We start from the raw sequence: 21,289 nt of genomic DNA on the forward strand, positions 1-21,289 counted from the left end.
TAATTACTTAAATAAACACCATTTTCAATAATCTCATTATAATACATGGTTTGACTGACAATAAAAATGTTTGATTTACAGGCATGTCTTTCATGATGGTAGCACAGTTGACCATGAGGACAAAATAGTCGCAAGGCTATCAGTATCCAGCTCAATCAATACTTCCATGGCCACATCAGGGTCTCTCCCTGCTTCAAATGTACCGTCTCCTCCTATTACAGACCCTACTTTACTTCAATGACACTTCAGTGTCAAACTGAAATACTGCTTTAGTTATTTAGAACAACACACATCCCCCTAAGTGTGCAAGACACAACATATAACCCCTGAAGTTGAAGTTTAGAAAGGGCAAACGGTACTTGAACAACAGCGGCTGGGCAAATACAAAAATGAACAATGTGGAGGAGACAGTGTTACATAAGCCTGGCATGACTTTGTCATGATGCAAACCACTATGATGTAGCGCCGGTTGAACTTTGAACAGATGGTGGGAAGACTATTAACCAGGACTGGAACAATGAGGTGAGCGATCTGCACACTATCGTGGCATAAAGGAGCAGAAACAGCTTTTAAAATCTCCTGCTGTCAAAGCCCACAGCAGTGTCATTATTATGATGGTCTATTAATAGTCGTGGTGATGTGTGTGTGTGTGTGTGTGTGTGTGTGTGTGTGTGTGTGTGTGTGTCTGTCTGTCTGTCTGCGGCTTCATAGCGAAAGACACAGATACAGGTCTAAAAACATTTGTAATTAAAACGGCAGACTATTTTTATTTCTATTGAATTCTTAACAATTACAGCCGATAGGAGAAGAAAACTTACAAATGTGAAATTGGGATATTCTACTTCACATGGCAACTAAATAAATTGAGCTCTTTGTTTAAAAGTATTAAATTGGAGAGAAATGCTTATTTTCTCAGTCTTACGTGATGTCAAATCAAATACAGTCAGTATAATAGCTATAAAAAGCCATTTCAACATGGAAAACTTTGTATTCTTGAAACACTTGACCAACAAAAAAATGTTGCTCAATTGTCATGGAATTATTCAATAAACCCAATTTCAGGTCATGAGGTCATTCTGTGATGCATAATACATGATTATCATAGGAAGGACAACGTCACCAGTCACTGGTAATAAAATACTAACAGAGTACACTTTAATCCTGTTGCTTTTAGTCATATATCCCTCTATATAACTCACTGCAAGCCAATGAAAACATAAAGCACAACAACTTCAACGTTGAATCATCACGGCGCTGAGAAGGAAAAAGTTGCCAACGCATTTGGTTTTGTAAACTTCTTTACATTCAAAATGCTCCTCGACAAAACCATCCAAATATCGACGTGCATCTATTTCTTTACTTGATCGAAAACATTTTTTTTTGATCCGTGTTGCATTTATTGAAGTTCATAAATAAATGTGTCATTACAAGACTTGGCAAGACGAGGTGTGAAGAAATATCCCCCGCCGCATGAATGTGAGTCGTGCGCAGCACACGAGCATGATGAAGAGTTTCCGTGAGTGTGTGTGTTTCTTTAAATGTGCATGTCTGTATGTGTTGTTTCTGCATTCACGCGGGCGTGGGTGTGGAACAAATCCATGTAATCTGAGTGATTGACATCCTGCTGGTCACGGCAGCCGATGGAAATGAGACTTTGAATCCAGCCTTTCTTACAGTTCTGCCCGCTGTCTCAGAGTCTTCCAACCAGCCTGATGACTCCGGTTCCCCCCGAGCCACAAGATGGGTATCTGCTGAAAAACTGTTATAACTAATCATAATTTCTGACCCTGATTATAAGTGGGAGTGCTGTGGAGGTGATGAGTCGAGTTACAGAGGGCTGCAGAACCACCCGCTCTTGTAATCTAGCCCCAAGATTTTCTCCCATTTTTTTTTTTTTTTAAGAGCTCATCAGATGAAGCTAAACTCAAGTAATTTTTTTTCCTCTAAATTGAGATAAAGTTGCCGAAGACTTTCAAAAAAAAGTGAACATGTAATGAATCTTTGAGTCTCACTGGCAGTGTGTTACGTGAAAATGGAGTTTAAAAAAAGATGATAGTCTTGGTTGAAAATATGGTTATCTTCTTGATGAGAGCGAGATAAGAAAAAAAACTAATTTCCCTCTCATGTGTGTCCAACATTAACGAAGCTACAGGCGGCAGCTGGTCCGTTCGATCAGAAACCAAAACAGTAACAACTCGTATTTCTCTAAATCATCGGTTACGACACTTAAGATCTCAAGAGCAAAGACTGAAGTGCTTTTTTCAAAAGGAAATTCAAACATACCAAGGCCTTCTTTTGCTTTTCCAGCAATGGAGGATATGTGAGCAAGGTCCAGTGCACGGCTCAAAGGGATTTTTCTTTGGCCTCTCTATTATTCATAGACCGGAGTTGGACTTCAAAATAACCAAATTCATTGCCACTTTCCATTCATTCAATAATCACATTGCTGGCAATGTTCTTGTGTTATATTTTAACCATGGTCTCCATTCTGAAGCTTAAAAAACCTGCGTGATACAAGTATAATGATTCCTTCCTTAAATCCAGCCAACCGCTGAACACACGTCCTTGGAATGGCCAGTTTCTCAGGTGAGGTCGGGGTTCTTGTAAGTGTTGCACCGTAGTGATGTTCTCATCTAATTTAGAAAACCCGAGGGCAGGCAGAGCCTGGAGCTCTCCCTGTGATCTCTGACACAACCGAGAAGGTCTCTACAGCAACAGGCTCAGATCATCGCCTTTAAATGAGAACGTTGCATGGCCGAACACTTAGTGGAAACTATTGATCCTTCTGGGGAAATAAATGAGTCTTTAAAGCAGAACTGAGGATCATAAGGCCCGGGGGCCATATGATGCCTTTCAGCTCTGCTTGACCGGCCCTCAGGGTGTCACTGGGAAATCCTGTAATCTACTGTTAATATTGAATTAATGCATCTCGAATGGTTATTGGCCAATATCACTTTATTGGTGGTGTTTTTTCACCTTGGCCAGTAGAGTTGTTTATCAATTGATACTTCACAATAATATTTCACAGTAGAACAAAAAGATGATTAATAAAAATTATAGTTTTGTTCAGTTATATACTGAACTCGATATTTTGAAAAAGACAATCATGATTTTCAGACGAAGGCTGGGAAAGAAAAAGTGACGCGGAGCAACAGTAGCCTGTACAAATCATGCAAAAAAAAAACTCTAATCTTATTGATAAAGTCACCTTATGTCTCGGCCCTCATCAGAAGTGCTAATTCTTCATGTGGCCCTCTGGGAAAATTAGTTGCCCACCCATGCTCTGAAGCATGAACAAAATCTCAGTCTATAGGGAAGGAATGAGGTGTTTGGTGGTTTTGTTTGGACTCGAGTCGAGTGTGGCTGTGGCTTCTCAAGCAAAGCTACAATTAGAACTTTCAAAAAGTAAAACAATGCAGAAAAACAGTGCTTCTTTTTTGACTGAGTCGCCACTATTTAGTAACTCTCGTTTACTGCTACTTCAACCAAATAGTTAAAATCCCTCATAAAAACTATAGATTTACAGAACTGAGTCATTCGATCCCACTGACAGTGAAGTTTTTTTTCATGCATGAGCTTTCACATGTTCCTTTGCTGTTTACGGTGATAAACCACTCACACACTTCACAGTACATTACAGTGAAATATGTATAATAGAAAGTCCTGTTGAGTGGTAATAAGTCAGCATTACCCCACATTACCGCCATTTGGCAGACACCTACAGTACATCTAAACTAGTTTTTGAAAAAGCTGAATGAACATTCAGCTACAAAAAAAGGTGTATTCAGGCTGAATAAGGACACAAAGAGAAATGCCATTGAAAAGAAGAATAAAAGAAGCAGTCTATTAAATGATGCACGGAGCAGCGAACTGTGACGTGGGAAGTCATTTCTTTACATTCTGATCTGATACATGAAAAAAAAAAAAATCAAAGGATGAATAAATGAATGAGTTGCTAAATGACTGTGTGAGTCACTGGGTAGGCGACCGGGGATGGATGGAAGGGATTCTGAGAGACCGTAAAATGATGTGTGCAACAGAGGGTCATAAATTTGATTTGCATCAAATCTTGGTGCATGTTTAGCTGATTTCACAGTATCTGGGATAATTAGGCCTCACAGAGCTGGCACTCAGACTCACACAGAGGAATACTTTTCCCAGCCAGAGGAGAAGAAAACAAACCTTGCACAGAAAACAGTCTGCAGATGCTGTCCAAACTCAGCACAGATGCACAGAGCACACAGCGAGATTGACAGATACGTCCACAGAAGGGCAGATGAATGAATAGACAAGCAGGGGAAAGAAAGGAGGAAAAAAAAAAAAAAGAAGCAAAACAATAAAACCACGCGCATGCAAAGATGATTACAAATGAACAGACACACATGCACGTCATGTCGTCTCATTCTTTTCTGTCTCATCTTTTCCTCCTCAAACACAGTGAATAGACTCCTTGTCTCCGTTGTGCCAGAGCACCGAGCGGAGCTGGATCCTGTTTTCTCCTCCACTGCGACAGCCACCACCATGTTTTATTTGCAGAATGAGCAACTTTATCTCGAGAGCTTTCTGAAAGAAGTCGTAGTCAGAGTGGGATTGATGTTTTATAACGCGCTTCGGTCTTTAAGTACTACACGGTGTTCTTCTCGCTCAGTACTTTATTTTCAAGGTAGGACGAAGTCTGGCATGGGAAGCGCGATGATATGTTGGTGTTTCTCTCACCCTGAAGTGCACTCTGCTCATTTATTTGATTTTTCTGACCTGTGCAGGTGGGAGGGGAGGCACAATGAGTGGAGAGGTCCAGGCAAGGTGATGTGTAGGTTTTGTAGGGAAAAAAATAAAAAAAAAAGCCAGGCGAACCTGAAGGTTATACAAATATGAGTCATTTTTAAATCTATGGTGATGTTAGTAGGGATTACACATGAAATTGTGTAAAATGAATACATTGAATTACTAAGGAAGCTGGTTTGTGAGTTTTGAACGTAACAGGCAGATTTGATCAGTGTGATCTTAAAAAAATAAAAGCTTTATGTAATATTTTGTGTTCTGTGAAAGAGCTGCTATTTAAACTTGGACACATTAACACTCTATAGCAACTCTGTCTGCTTCAGCACAGATTAATTCCATCTGGGTTGGACTATCTAATGTAATTTAATTTCAATGCGAGAAAATACAAAATAATCCTGGATTTTTTTTTTTTTAACATTTACTGTTGTTTTTGCAAAACCTCCACGTAGAGTGAATACTATGTGGTGAACATCGACAGACACACCGGGAGAACATGCAAACTCCACACCGAAAGGCTCCCAGGCCCAGATGAGGAAACTGTGCCACCTCTTTTCAGACTAATCTGGAAAAGATGTTAACCCGCCTTCACCCACAGTCCGCTGGGATCAGCTCCAACACCCTGCAACACTAAACTGGAAAAAGTGGAACAGAAGATGGATGGAATAACCCGGAGCTACTGCACTAAAAACTAATACAAAAAATATACACATTGCATACGCCGGACGCAATGATAAATTATGTTTGTGTTGATGAAATGACAAACCACAAGGTTTCTGAAAAATAATCACCTGACCGAAACTGAATAATATGAGAGTCTCGTAGTGCAAAACAAGTCCAGGCTCTTCTTACCAGGTTCGCCTGCCCAGCCACCCTTCAGAGTGCGCCCATCCAAACAGAGGATGCCATCAGGGGAAAAGCTGCATGCATGACCCCTTTTGTTGAAAGTTGTACTTTGAAAGAACTGTTTCATTTTTTAACAGCATTGTGAAATGCAGCGTGATGTTAAACAAGCAAATGAAGATCCCGTCCGGACACACGGTGAGAAAAACAACTTGCTTTGACTTTAATTTTGTGCAATCCTCACTAAAGTGACTGAAAAAAGGCTTTAAAACAGTTTCTCTCACCTCACGCTGTGAAAAGTTTGGAATTAGTGAAGTTCTATAGCTTAGGTTGTGAGGATTTAAAACTTTCGCTGCTGCTTGTGTAGTTGCTCTTGCAACGTTTGTGCCATGGCAGTTGGCTTCTATATCGGTTGTGATCGTCACCAACCTTTGCTCCCGATGTGAAAACTTACAGTGCAGCAGATGAATGTGAAAACAGCTTTTAAAACACCCCCAGCACACTGCACATCAATCTGTGCAGTGAAAGTCAAAGGAGGAATTTCATTGCGCACCAGCTCACAAGAAAGGACTCCATTTGTAAATCTCAAAAAGGAACAAAGATGTTCAAATTATCAATACATTATCATGGGGGCATTGCAACTCACCCAACGCCTATGCAATGAAGTATTTGGCAACGGTTGGGTTTGTTGTGACTCCTCCAGAGGACTGACACTTTGCCATAAGGTTGAGGGGGAGGCACAAGACAAATTTCGTCTCGAAACCAAAGGCTGTGGAACGTGGGGGAGGGTAAAGCCAGATGGACTGGAGGAGAGGACGTAAAGTAAAGCTCCATTTTACCACCTGAATCCACGACCGGCAGAATTTATGTGCTGCAAATTGTGTCTCGAGATCAAAGCGTTTAGATTTTTCTCCGACAAATCAGGATCCAACCCCAACAGATCTGGGACGCCAGCCTCTCTTCTACGCTGAACTTCCTTATCTCTCATTAACCAGGGAAGAACTAGCAGATGATTTAAATCTCTGGAGTCCAACCATCCCAACTGCTGTTTGGATGATTACGTCCCACAAATGAAGACGACAAACGACTGAGACAAAACACAACAACAAGTAGAAACACGTGATCAGAACATTCAACAACACAACAAATAGACAAAACTGAGGAGAACTTTCAAACCAAAATATCTGTGTAATGCAAGTTATATAAATTACTATCTGATTTCTGGACAGTTCATTTCTAAAGCAACGATTCACATGAAAATGCAGTTTTTGTTTCAGTAAAGTTTCCACTGTTTTGAAAATGATGCCGGTTTAACACAAATAGCAGAGAAGCTTAAAATGATGCACTTAGCATGTTGCTCCACTAGTGGGAGCTGTTGATTGTTTTCGTGGTGTGCAGTAGCAGTGTTTTGGAAAAAAAAAAAACGTGTTGACATCCACATGGAGCGTTTTCAAAAACAGCATTGGCCCTAAGCAGCAATGTTGTGCTTACAGACACCAAAATGCAATGAAAGTTTACCGTTTTCACTTAAAAATGTTGTGTAAATGGGACTTTTGAGAGATTAAATGACGTTGATGTGGTACAAAATCCCAGTAGACCTCACACTACCTGCACTACACGCTACTAAAACACTAATATTTGTGCTACCACAAAAAAAAAACGTTCACATAACACTACAGTGAGAAATGAATATTATAGTTTTACTATTACTATTACTAACGTAAAAGAAAATCACCAGTTGATACTGCAGAAAATTACTGTAAGCATCTACTGTAGAATATCCATGTAATATTTATAGTACTGCTAAGAAGAAATCACAGTAAAGATGTGATACGTTAAATAATCACAGCAGCTAACAGTCCATAATCCCAGTACATAAAATGCTTCAGTAAAACTACCCGGCAACAACCCTGTTTGTATTGGCTCAAACTCAACCAACCACATCAAGCTTTTAGCACCGCAATCATTTAAAAGAAAACTCCTCAGTAATCCCTCGCAACTGCAAAACTTGTCTTGTTTTTTAAGACACAATTATTCTTACTTTAACAAGCAATACACAAAAAGAAAATCCATGGTAATTATGGAAGGTGGTTTCTGTGTGCTTATTGCACTACAGAATCCAACTGCACCTCATTGCATTCTGAAAAACACCTTCTATTATCTCCAAAAACATAAAACTGTTCTTAGAGAACATTATGTGTGTCGTCAACATAGTATGACATTACGATCAGTTGTTGTTTTTTTTCCTCTTGGTCTTTTAATGCAAAGCTGCAATTTTTGACGCACTCTAATGTCAGCGTTTGGGTATTTTAAGCTCTCATTAAAACGGCCGTGCAGAAAATGCGAGTGAGTGAACACACAGTATATGTATAAGGAAGTCTGTCAGAGAGAGGGAGAGAGAGAGAGAGAGAGAGAGAGAGAGAGAGAGAGAGAGAGAGAGAGGGAGGCAGTGTGGTTGTGAAGATTTCCTGTGGATAAGGCTGCAGGAGAAATGGTTCATGTCCTGTCACTCATGATTCTTCTCCCACAAGGTGTGAAACAAGCATGAAAAAATGCACATGGTACCACATAATCCATTTTCTGCACACTGGAAGGATGAGACGGTGAACAAGACAAGCAATATACACACACTTGTGGCTTTGGGCGACAAAAATGATGATATATTTTAATTAAATTGACTGGTGCTTTGGTGTTTTTTTTTTTTTTTCAGATTGCATTCAGTACATTAAAATGATGCATACCAAGCGTGTGTCTATGTCTGTGCTCTGCAGTCCCAGATGTGGCAAATGGAGCCACATTGACCCGTGTGGTTAAAAATGGATGGATGCTTATCGAAGGCAGCAGTGCAGAAAACCCCGAAGTGCACGCTGCATATGATGAAACATACATCTTCGGCAGGCCTTCATATGTAAACCTCAGTTTCACCCTCACCACCACCACAGCGCAGTATGCCTTCAAAAATATACACATGCAAGAAAGAGGGAGTGAGATAAGCCCGGAGTGGAAGTGGAAGGAGGCAGAAAGTGACGACAACTGAGCGTTGAGAAAATCCCGGGAACGACAGCCGCTCTCCGTCACCAGCGTCCCCAAGAGATTCTCTGGAGATCTCATTCCAACTCCCTTTGCTAAAAATATCCGATCCCACTTGTTGTCCACGCTGGTCCCCCGCTGCAGGAGGAGGGTTCTCCAGAGAACCTGCACCGGGCCGGCGTGTTTACTGTTCCTCTGGTTGTGTCGTTAGTGGGCCACTGAGCTCAGCAAAGTCCATATTTGTCATCTCAACACTGCTTTCCTTTTTCTGCCTGCAGGTTACCATGACTACATCTAATGTGCCGGGTAGCAGCAGCTCTGCAGGCTTCGGCAGGACACAAGACACAGTGCAGGTACTGTGTCACAGTAGCTGCGCTGCTGGTGCACTAGGGGGATGTTAATTATTTGGACGTTAGCGACCGATGAATGTACCTGTCGCTCATTTGTTCGCTGGGGGTCGCACTGGTTCAGTAAAAGTCAAGGACATAACATTTTCTAGGTGTGGGGCGAGACTAAAAAATATAAAACTAAAATAAAACCAGTCATTCTCGATCAATCCCTTTGAGGAAATTCTTTTTTCTTCTCCCCACATCGACCCATCCTATTTCTAGGATGTGGAGGTGAAGCCACACTGGGGCGCTCCAGGGAACTAATGGGGGGTTGTAGCGCCGCATTATGCAATAATGGTGCAATATGTAATGATGTAATATATTTTCAACTCATTATGAAATAATGCCGCATTTTGTAATAAACATTTTGTATTAACTTATCACGTATTGCAACAGCTATTACAAAATATGGGTGCTCCGCTTGTTTTTAAGAACATGTCATAATTTGGGGCATTACGTTATAAATTTTCAGAACCAGTATTTCCAGCAGCCATTTCAGCTTTCTTTAAGAAATGAAACCAGATTGTAAGTACCAGAGTGCATTTAATCATTTAATCCACATTTTTCAATAACTGTTGGAATATGTAGAAAGTTATTACAAAATGAGTTCCAGAATTGTTTTACAAAATGAGGCAGATTATTACAAAATGCAAAGTTATTACATAATGAGTTGAAAATATATTACAATATTACATATTGCACTATTATTACATTATGCGACGCTACAGGGGCAGAGGGTTTTGTGACCCGTCAGATGTGGGATTCCAACCTGCACACTCTCGATCCCCAAGGAAAAATTGGTAAAGTGCAGAAATGATGAACTTTCTCATGATGCGTTTGCATTTTTCTTTTGCACTAAGCAAGTGAGAAAACTTGTTTAGCTGATTATGTTTTTCTTTTTTACTGCTCCAGCCAAAGTGAGGTCATATTGGTCTGTTTGTGGCTCTTGAACCAAACAGAGTTTGACACCTCTGATGTACGTTGATGACGAGCTGCGAGCAGAGTCGACTCAGACACATCTGAGAGCCGAGCTAAATCAGGAGTTTGCTTCATTGGAAAAAAAGATTTACTTGTTTTATTGAACAGCTTTTCAAACATTTTCCGTGTTGAACGACGCTCGACTGTATGCAAAGGTGCTGCCTTCTGCTCGCGGCCTGGCGGCGAGCCGATATGGAACAACAACGATAGGCTGCACTGATTACTTTTTACTCTGCATTGCAGAGATGTGCAGGTCTGGTGTGAGTTGGAAGGTGGGGTGGGGTGGGGGTGGGGGTGGGGGTGGGCGTGGGGGGATTGACGGGTGAAAAGCACAGCGAAAGAATGGATTTGGGGATTTGGGTGGAATAAGTGGAGGAATGAGTAAGGGCAATGAGAACATAAAAGAGTTTGGGGCCCACCTCCTCTGCCACCTCAGCTTCTCTTCAGTTCTAATATCGTCCCTTCTCTAGAGACAAGCCCTTAATTACCATTACAAGCCTGAGAGCTTTTAACAGAGGAGAATCCTGCTTCTTTTCCTCTCTGTTGCTCCTTCTCCTCATTTGTTCTGTGGCCCCTGATGATATGTCGGGGAAATGTAAGCCTTTAATTACCGGTAAAAATTGCGGCCTTTGTGAACAGGTAGTTGGTGCCCTTGCTTTCATCTCCCTTTTCATCAGATAATCGTCCCTTTTTGATGACATAATAGTTGCTCTGTCGAAGGCGGCGGCAGACAGAGCCCCATTATAACGGAAAGGGAACGCGGGGGATTTTATGATTATGTGAAGTTAATAAACATTCCTTTATCTTTCCAGCAATTTCATACAGGTCCGGGAATCAATAGGAAGACGCACCCAACATATTCCTGCTCTGTCAACTGAGCACCGTGGGGAAACAACTTTGAAAACTCTACAAAAGCACCCCAGTTCACCGCACTATAAACCATTGGCTCTCTCACCTTTCAGCACTTTTGTTGTAAGTTTTTTTTTTTTTTTAGAAAATACAGTCTTGTTCTCTCACAGAGTGTCTTTGTCCCTCATGTCTTATCATCGCAGAAGGCTTCACATCCTCTTTTTCTTTTATGCTTCCCTCGCTTTCACGCCAGAGGGTTTTGGGATCACTTTTCCCCACTACTGTGGTTTCATGTGAAATCTCTTTTCATTGTCAAAAATGAGACCAAAGAGAATGTAATTTTCCCTCAATGTCACTGGGTGTCATGCTTCTAAGAACAGCCTTGGAGGCGCCGTGGGGAAGCTGTGGCACTTCGGCCTTTGAAAGGACTTGCCGCTGACCAAGAAAATATTTTGAAAATCACTGCTAATCCAGGCTATTGTGAAAATGACATTGTAAAAGAACTGCTTGTAAAAAGAGTTGAGCAAAAAAAAAAAAAAAAGAAGAAGAAGAAGAATATGCTTGGATAATCGAAGCTGAAAGGCTGGTGCTGATGTGCAAAAAGAAGTGTAAGAAAAAAGACAGAGGGATCTGTAATTGGCTCCTGTCCAGGGGACTGGAGGCCAATTAAATAGTGTGATTTGAACACTTGACGAGGAACATCACTTTAACGAACGACCCAGGAGAGGCCTGGCTGTAGGCGCTGACCCACTGACCAGAATACCAACCGAGGCCAGACCGACCCGATTAAAACCAAAACTCCCTAACCATGATCAGGCCAACGCAGTCCAGCCTGTCACTATTAACCCATGTGTCCTGGTAGACTAGATCAAACCCTGCTCACACACTGTGCCATGTTGGGTCTGTCCACAGAAGAGCTCTTCATTCACTCACTGCTCTCGACTGTATGTACACCTGGACAGGAAGGTGGATTGTGTGTTTTATTTCATTCAATATGAAATAAAACAGAGTTAAGGACATAAAACACGATTTCTTTTGGACAATATAACTTTTCTTTCTGTAAAGCCTTGTGAATTTCTGTATTGCTCATTTCACACTTTTACTACTTACTTACTTTGTTTTACTAACTCAGCACTGATTATAAATTCATAAGCAGAGAAGATGCATTGTCTTCTTCGGTTCACCCTCTCTACTTCCATGTCCCCCTTCACCGCAGTCATGAATCTTTGAGGTCTTCCTCAGCACAAACTAACATCTCAAACAGAGCCAGGTGAAGACGCACAACGCGATGGGATCCAGAAATACGGAATAACACAGAAATCTCTCTGCTCTCTGATGTAGCTTTGACGTTTTAACAACGCCCCCACGGATTAACAATGCCGTCGAAATCCTGGAAGTCAATTAGCAGTGATGAAGCCTTTCAGCTGACAGATAAAACGTCTCCAGCACAGTCGCCTTCGTGACAAAATTGGATATGTCGTGACCCGGATGACTGAGACTCTTCACATGCGTTATGAGGGGCGTGCGTTTGACTGATGAATCCGTGTGATTATTGATAAACTCAACGCTAAATCTGGTCGGGCACAGTGAGGCATGGGTCACCTCCGGAGTGTTAATAAGACAGCCAGGGCACCCGTCGACACATGTGGTCAGGAAGCTATAAATAAAGAGTGACAGAGCGTCAATACCCAGTGAAAGATGAAAGTTTGACTTTGAAGAGGAGGAATTGCAGACTGGAAGGAACGATTGTTAATGCAGATCCTCTAACAGCCTAACGGTCTTTGATGACAACAAACCTATTTTGTCTTAGAGTTAAACTGTTCCTGCTGTTATCTCTTTCTAAAAGCAGCCAATACAGCTGTGTTTCTATGGAAACAGCTGTGTTTGATTACCAACCGTATCCTCAGACTCTTCTAAGACAACATGTTGTTCACATCCGTCTGTCTTTATAACTATTTAAACTACTCTAATTATTGCAGGTGTAATTTTAAAACAGCATCCTGGGCTTTCCTGTGATTATGTACAATACCGGGATATTAAGACCATCGAACCCAAAGAGGCTCTAAATGAGAAGCCAAGTATCGATCAACACATTAGATCAACCAGCTTAATCAGAGGCTGTGTGTTAGGAATCATACTGGTGAATTTTGGATGTCACGTATCTTCAAATACAGGAAATTGTAGAAACCATAGCTCCAAGCTGACAGAGGCAGTTTGTCCTCAAGAGTAGTGTTTCCACAGAGGGACAAGAATCATCTTATTTCTATTTATGGTCTTAAAGCCGATTCAGTTCTCACATAGTTTTTAATCATGTAAAAATTAAAACCTTGAGAACTGAATCGGCTTTAAGACACGTGTTCGAGATGTTACATATCTTTTGTGTAGTTTGTTGTGAGGGTTGTTGTGTGGGTCTGGAAAGACAAAAAGGTACAGTAAACGCAAACCTTGAAATTACAGTACAATCATGAAAAAGGGCACAGTGCTCACAGGAAAGGGCATTTGCAATCACTGCAGAAAAATACCAGGGCAATACAAAATTTTTTTTAAATAATAATAATAATGCTATTTTCAAAAGGGAGATTTCTAGTCAGTAATAAATGACAAACGTACAATATTCCTTATCTGCAGAGGAAAGACTTCAATGGCCAAGAAGATGCAACATCAAGTGTCACTTGACGAGTCACCAAGGCGGCGCTGCAGTGAACTTTCCTGTTGGAAGCAGGAAACCAGTCAGTGAGCCAAACAGACGAATCTGTTGATGTGAAACACGAACTAACGAAGCACGGGGAGCCCGTCACCAGCGGTAAAGAAGACATCGACTGTGGCCGGGAACACGTTAATCCGAGGTTTGTAAAAGTGAGGCAGATTTTCATCAGTACGACTTGGCGCTGGTATTGTGGCGAGGAGATTCATGGCCAGGAGAGAACGGCTTTCTAATCCAGTGTGACGAGCTGAGCAGAGACAAACTGTTCACTGTCAGACCTGGAGAGGTGAAGATGGAGATTTGCACAACCCCCAAATGGAGCCCACTAACAATTTCAACAGCAGCAGAAAAAAAAAAAGAAAAAAAAGATTCAGAAAGACATTCTAGATGGTCTGGAAACGACTGCTTTATTTGGTTGGCTCTTTTATATGAAACCTAAAAATCACAAGACTGACAGATTTTATATGAAATGACTCCACAAAATGAGTCACAGTCACCTCCTTTAATGACTCAATGTCATACATCAGGGTGAGTCAGCTGAAATGTTAACGACGAAATGAGAGGCTTTTTACTTTTTTGAGTCATTTCAGGTGATATAGGCAATAAGGGGAGATCGAAAAAATATGAGCTTGAATTAAAAACTGTCGTTTCCGCAGCTTGAAGGTGACGCAGTTTAAGGGGCCTGCAGTCGATTTTGACACATTGACATTAGATTCTGCCATCTGGGAACTGCATAAAACACAGATCCTCTCTTTCACACCGACAGCTTTGATGAGCGACGGTGGATAAGTGTAACTTTAAATATAACACACGGATTGCGTTCAGGCGCTTTCATTTTGTGGAAACAACTCTCAGAGGAAATAAAGTTGGTAAACCCCAAAGGACCAGAGTGTGTTATCATGTACTCCATTTCAAATAGCTTGCACCACCACCTAACTGCAAGGTTTCCAGACGTTCGCTCCTGTGAGGTTTGCACGTTCTGCCTGTGCAGGTTTTCTTATTCCCCCATCCAAAACGCTGCGCTTGTTGGTTTAATTGCTTGAATGTGAATTGCTTGTTCGTGTGAGCGGATGCGAGCGTTTCTCCGTGTTTGCGCTCGTGTCAGACTGTACAACTTCCCCTGATAAGGTGGGGGCAGAAAACAAATGAATGGAAGCGTCGCACAGTCTGAACCGTGCAATTTAGTGCCGCAACCGTTCCTGAACGAGTTGATATAAATTCAGAGAGCGTGGCAGGCACGATTGGTTTGAATCTCACAATGCCAAACATCATTTGCTCCCGCTGGAGAGTCGCTGAAGCAGGTCAGCAAATAAAAGCTGAAGCAAAATGGGAATTTCTTTTCCCAGTTGAAATTCAGGAAGCGACCACCGCCTTATTGGATGTTTTTAATGTGTCATGTTCAGGCGACGCAGCAGGAGTTTGCATGTTGTTCCTTTGCCTGTGTGAGCTTTAAGGTTAGGTTAATGTCTAACTATATATGTACTCTAAACTGCCTCACAGTGCTGATAGAAGATGAATGTTTGTCACCGCGCTGAGCTACTCCCTCGTTTTTTTTATTTTTATTTATTGAAATACATAATGGGCTGTTTAGACGCATCATTTTGCAACCTATCATATTGTGCAAGCAAGTTTATACTTGTGATGTTTTCTCCAAGAACCAGGATTTCTTTTGTAATTGCTCAGCTCTTGCACCCATGATCCAGGCAAGTGGGCGTAAATTAAGCAGTAAAGTGCTAAAAGCTGCCAATCAGCTCAGGCTGTCCGTGAAAAAATGAGCAGTAATTCAGTTTCCTTCAGTTGTAACTCATTCTATTGTGCACTCGAGGTTGCTGTTACATAAACCGATGAAATAACAAACGTATGGAATGCAAAAGTTAAATTGTACTATAGAATCCGATACTGCGTTCAAAAGACATTCTGTTTTACTATTGTTGTGCAGCCTGGGAGAGACCATTAGCAATTACAGGGTTACTTAGATTTTTGTGAACTGAATCGCCCCGTGACTCTGCTTGTTTATTTTATAGAGTATTAAAATGTTTTGGTGAAAAATTCAGTTTAATCAAGCCGAAGATTCCACAAATTGAGGAGATGCTTGGGTGGGGGGTGTAAAACACAACCACATGAAACTGTCACAGAGGTCAATTCTTTCTGATTTCACCAAACAGTTTAACAACTACATGCAGATCAATTTCTAAATCTTCTGTTTCATATTTGGATGAAAAAGATGTTTTTCTATATTCTGTCTGTTATGCTTCTAAAAATGAGGAACACAGTTTACTTCAATATGATGAGTTAAAATACTTGTCTGTGTCTGTATATTTGCATTTGCACTACTGTTGCATGAAGTTGTTGGCTGGTCAGAGTCACACACGGCGAGGGTCTCTCTCGGCTCTTTATCTGAACAGCCGGGATTCCTTGTGCAGCTGAATCTGAAGAGAAGGAGCTTTTGTCACCTGTCTAATAGGAGGCGAACCCACCAGCACTAACAATAAAAATGTATTTATAGAGAAATGTGCTGCATTCAAACAAAATTAGAGCAAAATGCACACTTGGCTAATTAAAAAAAACCAACAGATAATACATCATGCTGATGCACAGTCTCAAAGCAACGAGGCTTGCTCCTCCCACACTTATAATTTTACGCATTGATTCTGTGTTTTTGCTCTCCCTCTGGAGCCCCACACACACCTCTGGGTTTGACTCATGTGTCATGAGATTTAAGGAATTAATTTGGTATTTTCTTTTATCTCATTTCCTTGCAAGAGATCCCGTATCTCCACGTTCTCAGGAGAGCAATCCTCCGTATCTCAACGGCGTCCTCCAGACACGCTGCCCCTTCATTTTGCTGCTCTCACCTTCCTTCGTGCGTTCAGCCGGCCATTTCCGCCAACCAAAGCTTTAGCTTATCTTTTGAACATCATCCAAACACCAGGCCAACACACACACACACACACACACACACACACACACACACACACACACACACACACACACACACACACACACACACACACACACACACACACACACACACACACACACACACACACACACACACACACACACACACACACACACGCGATGTTGTTCACTACTCCTAGAGACATTGCATTGATTATTATTCATTTCCTGCAGACTACACTGGTAACATTACTAATCTGAATCCGTCTTCACCTAAAGAAACCTGTAATAATTGTCCTTGTGGGGTTCCTGACTGAGTGATCAGGTTCAAGTCCTCCCTTATATAGAAGTGCAAGGCGAACTGTTACACACACACACACACACACACACACACACACACACACACACACACACACACACACACACACACACACACACACACACACACACACACACACACACACACACACACACACACACACACCCACAGGCTTTTTCAGTCCTCCTCCATTCTCTAACACAAAGCGGTGGCCGCCCCTCTACTCTTCCACACCTCTGCCTCTTATCACACCTCCAGCACTCTGTCCTCTCGCTCACCCTCAACTTTTGGGTCCTGACCCTCAAATCTGGACACGCCACTTCAGCTGCTTTCAATTGAAGCCGAGATATATCGCACACAGACCTCGCTACCCATCCTCCTCGCCTGCCTTTTGACCCCCCCCCCCCACACACACACACACACTTCTCTCCTACCTTGTCTTTACTTTTTTTTTATTTTTTAATTACATTATTCATTCTCTCCCTCTTTCAGATCTACTAAAACCATGTCTGGTAAAATCTGTGAGTGGATGGAGTGTCTGAGTCACGAAGCCCACGTGTTGATAAATCCAAATCAAGGCTGACAAACGACTTGTGGGCTGGAGACGCTGGGACAGGGGCGCTGGGGAAAACAGAAATGTTTACACACTTACACACTAACACAAGCTGATGATGTCCCCTGGTACTCGGTAAGCGCTGGGAAAATTTCACTCCGGCAAAAATACCTGTGGGATTAGTGCAGAGCTCCTTCTTAGGATGACTTTCAGCCAATCAGTGGAGCAACGAGGGAGCTCGCGAGGACGTTAATTACTGCAATGATTTCCTGCGAGGAGCAGGATGTGTTTGATTTGTGTGTATTTGCATGTGCGTGTGTGTGTGTCTAGCTACGAGAATATATGTGCTCCATCATACGTTAGAGAGGAGCACAGCATCAATCAGGGCCTCCTTGTCTTCAAAGGAGATTAAACAACCTGCACAGCATAAATCCTCACTGTGAAGATTCATCCCTCACTGTTTCTCTCTTTCTGTCACTTTGGCCATAACCTGAAATGTGATGCCCTGTAACTGTAATGATGTTCCTATCTGAGAGAGTATTTTCTTCATGATCAGGTCCAAAGTAGTATTTTCATAGGACTGTACTTTGCAACAGCATCAAAATGATTTTTTTTTTTGTCTTTTCGTCCCTTAGGGGTTCATTACATTAAAATAATAATAATACTGGGATCTGGTTTCTATGGTAACTGAAATAATTCACTTCGTAGCTCATCTACGAGCAAAGAAAACAAGGCCTTCAATTATCACCAGAGTTGCTATAGTGTGTTTGTATGAGCGTGCATTCACACGTACGTAGTCCCGAATCAGCGAGTTTAACCAACAACAGTGTAATACCCAACGTATGATACAGTGTTTAAATGTATAGTGTGAGTTTTGTGATTTGAAACTTTGGAAAATGAGCAAATAAAAGAAAACAACAATCAATGTGTAACTCCAGTAATGTCTGTGTTTGACATATGGAGACGGAAGTCTTGTCTTGTAAATCAAGCGCGTCGTCTGTCACCAGTCCAATCAGAAAAATATCACACTGAAGAGTGAAGACAGCAGATGCCTGAGCTTTCTGCAATTTCTAAACAAACAAACAAACAAACAAACAAACAAACAAACAAACAAACAAACTGAGAAAACTTTAAAAAACATTCCAGAGATGGATGAAGACTCAGTTGTGCACAAACGTTGCGTGACTGAAATTTATCATGATGGACCTTTAAAAGACACGCATATGTTAATGTGCACAAACAAAAGCAGAAACCACAAGGGAAATAGGCCAGAGTTGCTCACATATACAAATAAAACTGCTCATAACATTAAAACTGCGGGTCCCAAACCCTCCAACTGCTCTTAAATTGATTTGATCTCCTGTGCTGAGCCGAAGGGGAGCGAACCAATGATGACGTAATGGTAAATGGACTTCACTTATAGAGCGCCGTTTCACTGAGAGCAGCCCCAAAGTTCTTTACATGATTCATCACATTCACCCATTCACACACACATTCACACACCATTGGAGGCTGCAGCCGTGCAAGGCGCTGTCACTCCAATTGGGGCAGTTTGGGGTTCAGTGTCTTGCCCAAGGACACTTTGGCATGTCGGCAGGCAGAGATGGGAATGGAGCGCAGAGGTGTCAAACACATTTTAGTTCAGAGGCCACATACAGCCCAGTTTCATCTTGAGTTGGCCAGGAGGTGCAAAATAGTGCCATAATAACATCTAAATTCAAACTTTACAGTTATTCCTTGTGGAGCATTTGTGGTCGAAATGTATGTATGTATGTATGTATGTATGTATGTATGTATGTATGTATGTATGTATGTATGTATGTACTGTACTGTACTGTACGGTCCTGTGTGTGTGTGTGTGTGTATGTATGTATGTATGTATGTATGTACAGTATGTCTGTCTGTCTGTCTGTCTGTCTGTCTGTCTGTCTGTCTGTATGTATGTATGTATAGTTTTTACAAACTCACCCTGACAGCATGGCTTTGAGGCTAAGGCCTCGTAATGCTAGTTTAGTAGCTTTCATGGCAGCATCACCAATATCTCAGCTCAGGTCTCAGTGTTGTGTCCACTACTCTTAGGAAATGTGTTTAAAAAATTTATGTTTTCTTTGAAGTATTGGCAGGCCGGACTGAAGCCTCTTGCGGGTCGGTTCTGGCTCATGGGCCTTATGTTTTACACTCCTGATGTAGTACATAGTATTCAGCATTTTTTTAGGATACATCTCTAGGCCCAGTAGCCATTGTGTGGAGTTTGAATGTTCTCTTTTGGTCTATAAGGGCTTTCTGAAGGTACTCTGGTTACCACCCACAAACCAAAGACATATTTCTTTGATAAATTAGTAACTCTAAATGGCCTGGCGGGGTGGATAATAGCCCTTCTGTATGAGCCGTGCGATAACACTCTCCACAGTATGTAAATATATGAAAGTGATTGCGTGAACTCAATGCATGAAACAACACAATTATATTTTTCAAAAGATGGGTTTACAACACTTTGGTTCACACTCATCCTTGAACCAGGAAAAAAAAACTTTAGACCTTGTTAGGAAATCGCAGAAAGAGCGAGCCAGCGGTGGCTGGCCTCCAGTAATTCTGCAAAAGGTTAACTGAAAACAATGAATGTGTCAGACATTTTTCTTTACTTCTGCCTCTGTAGAAAGGATAAAACATTCACACGGTTACATTCGGGTACAGTCTGTTCTCTATATGCCCTCCCATGCTCACAGTGGAGGCTTGTACAGCCACTCCACAGAAACAGGAAGTCACACTTGATCAGATTTTCAAGTGGTTTGCTCTTTTACAGATGCTACATGTTACCTATTACTAACACAAGACATTATATTGTTTGTATATTATCATTTCAATAGCTAAAATAATTTGCATTATGTGTAACCTGAAAGCAACAAAGTGTTTTACTTCTACAACATGCAGAAGATGAGTTTCTGGCCTTGGGCTGAAGGTGAAACAGATCTGCTTTAGATATATCTCCACACTAGGCTTCCGTCACATCGTCTTTATGTAAAAAGCAGAATGTTTTTTTCTTAAAAAAAAAATCTTCTGAATGATTCTTTTATTGCTTTACAGTGTGTTATAGTGTTTTGCTCACCAGAACTACATGTTTACCATGTTTGTACTGTTACTTTCAGTTAAAAAGAACTCTCTTCTTTTAGTGTATTTCAACCATATGAATTTAAATGATAAGGAATTGTGAAAAGTTTTCCATGTTTCATCATTGCATTTTAATTTGTCATTTTTGTGCTTTGACTCTTTCCGTAGAACTTCCTGTTGGAAGTTCAATATTTTAATATGACATTAGCACAATGACATCAAAGGCAAAAGTAAGTTAATTTGACCTGATTTATTTGTCCAAACCATCGATCATCTGTGGTCAGCGGACTTAATTAAACATGTTTTCCACCACAGCGGAACTTGAGAAACGATGGAAGGTGCTCATCTTCCACAGCAGCAGATTGGAGTTGAGCACTTTGAATGTTCCGACAGCATCAATGCGATTATTTTTAAGACTAAATAAACTGTCTAAATTATTAATAATCATGAGGCAAGATCTGAAGTTTTAAAGCGTTTCATCTAACTTTAAGAGGATTTATAGACATTGATCCTTGATGGCCGGACAAAAGACCGACGACACTGACGTGCGCATGATTGTTGTCTCCGGGGGGGGAAAGTGCCAGTTTACACATCCTGCACACAGTAAGTGTGTACGACTGCAGGAGGCAATGCTGTGCACATACATTTGTGCTAAAATCTCGCTCCTGCAGAATTTGCGGTCACTTCTAACAAGACTAAAAAGCCCAGCGTGAACCCATACATCAAAGCACTTATATGCACCCTTTACCTGATGAATAAGGACAATTACATCATTAAAGTTTACAGTAACTCACATTTATCAGTGGTCTGCTGGGCTTGGAGAAAGTGCAAACGTG

At 41.3% G+C, this 21,289-nt stretch overlaps 1 protein-coding gene across 1 annotated transcript in view; it reads right to left on the reverse strand.

Moving 5' to 3' along the window:
- il1rapl1a (interleukin 1 receptor accessory protein-like 1a) overlaps positions 1-21,289 on the reverse strand; it is a gene marked incomplete at its 5' end in the record, with an annotated part of 73,497 nt that overhangs the window by 18,352 nt on the left and 33,856 nt on the right. The window lies entirely within an intron of this gene.

The sequence above is a fragment of the Lipophrys pholis genome (assembly GCF_963383615.2).
Source record: "Lipophrys pholis genome assembly, chromosome: 13".
Lineage (NCBI taxonomy): Eukaryota > Metazoa > Chordata > Actinopteri > Blenniiformes > Blenniidae > Lipophrys > Lipophrys pholis.